At 48.4% G+C, this 3053-nt stretch overlaps 1 non-coding gene across 1 annotated transcript; it reads right to left on the reverse strand.

The window, feature by feature from the left end:
- Window positions 1-2468: 2468 nt before the first annotated feature.
- TRNAK-CUU lies at window positions 2469-2540 on the reverse strand. Its single transcript has one exon. It is a non-coding gene; the product is annotated as a tRNA-Lys (tRNA).
- Between the last annotated feature and the right edge of the window lie 513 nt (window positions 2541-3053).

A 3053-nucleotide genomic window follows, 5' to 3' on the forward strand; every position in this document is an offset into this window, starting at 1 on the left:
TGAATTTAGCAGATCTGACTTGGCTGCAAAAAAAATAATAAAAAAAATATGAGAGGAAGATTCGGCTCCAAGCTCCCGTGTTATCATGGTCACTTCGGCGCTGTGCTAAAATCACCATTATTCATACCATGCCATCAGAGCATGAAGCAACTTAAGCCGTGTCTGCATTATGCATTTAAAGTGCCATGGTGCTGCTTTGAACAGTCGTGGCTGCCCCCCCCCAAAGAATTCTGGGAGCTGTAGTTTTTAAGGGTGAGGAGAGGTGTGAGTTCCCCTGGTCTCCTTACAGGGCTACAGTTCCCAGAGTTCCCTGAGAAAAGGGATGGACTGGTAAACCCCAGAGAGAATTGTGGCTCGGGGGGGGGGGGGGAATACGGTCTCTGAGTAACTCTTGGCACCTCAAATCTCCATGGTCAAATTTCCATGGACAAAGGCCTGGAAACGATGCCTTATGAGGAACGGCTTAGGGAGCTGGGTATGTTTAGCCTGGAGAAGAGAAGGTTAAGGGGTGATATGATAGCCATGTTTAAATATATCAAAGGATGTCATATAGAGGAGGGAGAAAGGTTGTTTTCTGCTGCTCCAGAGAAGCGGACACGGGGCAATGGATTCAAACTACAAGAAAGAAGATTCCACCTAAACATTAGGAAGAACTTCCTGACAGTGAGAGCTGTTGGACAGTGGAATTTGCTGCCAAGGAGTGGAGTCTCCTTCTTTGGAGGTCTTTAAGCGGAGGCTTGACAGCCATCTGTCAGGAATGCTTTGATGGTGTTTCTTGCTTGGCAGTGGGTTGGACTGGATGGCCCTTGTGGTCTCTTCCAACTCTATGATTCTATGATTCAAATCTGACACCTTCGCTCCACAACCTGCTCAGGCTTCTTGGCTGAAATGTAGGGAACATGGATCATGTAACAGCAACAGGGTCTGAAGGTCAAGTCTGGACATGCTCTTGCTGCGAGGGGTGGCAGCCGGCAGACACCACCTGGTCTTGCAACCGACAACCCATATTCTCTCTTCTCTCTCTGCTGGGAGCAGGTGGAGAGGTGGGTAGAAGAGAGGAAGAAAAACTGTCTCTCTGCAAGAAACTGAAGGAGGCAAGGAGGGAACTTCACCACCATGCTTTGTTCATTTTTCTGATTTTGTTTTTATGCTGCCATTCTGGAGACTCAAAGCAGAAGGCATAAAAGCAGAATGTAATCATTCTTTTTTTCAAAAAAAATATGAATAAATAAATAAAGCCAGCCATAAAATGTCACAATAAAAGCATCAAGAGCAGAAACGCAATTAACTAAAAGGAGAGGCATCCATCACGGGCTGCTTAGAGGCAGTCTAAACAAAACAAGGAAAGTCTCATGACCTCCAAGCTGCAGCCGGCCAGGCTGAGATTTAAGGTGGCTGAGAGCGGGAAAGGAGTCTGCTTGCTGAGGATGCCACTGCATGCATCATCGGTGCTCACACGTACGCACATGCTGATGCTACCATAAAGTTTGGTCTCTGTGGCATTTCAGCTGGGCTGGATCCTTCTGCGACGAACCTCCCTGCCCACTACCCCTCTGTTACTAAGCGTATTATTTCTGAGGTGTTCCGGGTCACTTTTTCTATCCACCCCACCTCGATCCTTGAGGTCCGTCTGTGAGGATAATCCCCCTTTTATTATAACTAGGGATGACTTGGTAACGGGGTTCTCTTGTCCAGCTGTCGTGGCCTGTTTTATATGTATATATATTGCTCTGGGCTCCTGGGTTGAGAATACCTCTCAGCTCTATCAGTTCTGGGGCTCTCTCTCTCTCATTAGATCCCCCCACTGCGTCACTCATCTAAACCCTTTTAGCAACTGTGTAGCCTTACCAAGGTTTCTGCCCTTTTGCCCCTCCTGAGTGAAACTCCAAGACACAAATTATCACCCTGCAGGTCAGTTTTGCCTTTTCCCTGAGTTCACCTCCTCATGAGCAGGACCAAATAAATGACTCTTTTCTCTTGGCTCAACAAAAGCAAGTCTTTATTTATTTCAGAACATCATGTTTCGCGTATTTCAATAGTTCATCAGCTTAGTTACATCTAAATTATAAACTCTTTCAGTATAACCGACTGATCTTCATCCTATCCTAGCCTAACCACCACTATCCTGGCCCCACACCCCTCTTCTCCCTGTCTCCACACTCCCCCTCCCTCTTCTCCACTGCCAAAACGGCCTTTCCCTCCTTTTAAAGGGGGGGGGGACCGCCCCGCCCCCCAAAGGATGAACTGTCTGTCAAGATGAAGGTGGATTAACTCCTTCTGAGCCAGGATGTAATACTTCCTCCACCCTAGGGCCAATCCGTCACACCTTCGCACATTCCAGCTCAGGGATCACCCACAATTCCTTTCGTCCAACTGCCTTCAAATGCTCTTTAGAATCACAGAATCTTAGAGCTGCAAAGGACCACGAGGGTCATCTAGTCCAACCCCCTGCAATGCAGGAATCTTTTTGCCCAATGTGGGGCTCGAACCCACAACCCTGAGATTAAGAGTCTCATGCTCTACCGACTGAGCCATAGCGCTCGGTCAGAGCAAACGGCAATTTGGGTTCCCCCCAGGTTGTTTTCTCCTGCTCTGGAGGGCAGGACTCGAACCAATGGCTTCAAGTTGCAACAAAGGAGATTCCGACTAAACATCAGGAAGTTGTTCCTGACAGTAAGAGCTGTTCAACAGTGGAACAGACTCCCTCAGGAGGTTGCGGACTCTCCTTCCTTGGAGGTTTTTAAACAGAGGTTGGATAGCCATCTTTGAGGGGGATACTCTTGCTGAGATTCCTGCATTGCAGGGGGTTGGACTAGAGGACCCTTGGGGGCCCCTTCCAACTCTACAATTCTATGATTCTGTGATTCTATTATCCTAAGGCAAATGCTCTGCTCCCGAGCTGTGCTTTGCATTTCATGTTGCAAGGGACAGATGTCTCTGAAGTACAGGGGCTTGTGGGGGCCAAACCACAAGCCCCAGAGAGCTTGACTGAGCTCACCCACCTCGTAAGCCCCTCGCGACCAGCATGCGACTGTCCTGTATGTGACCAGGCC

Source organism: Lacerta agilis, chromosome 9, assembly GCF_009819535.1.
Source record: "Lacerta agilis isolate rLacAgi1 chromosome 9, rLacAgi1.pri, whole genome shotgun sequence".
NCBI lineage: Eukaryota > Metazoa > Chordata > Lepidosauria > Squamata > Lacertidae > Lacerta > Lacerta agilis.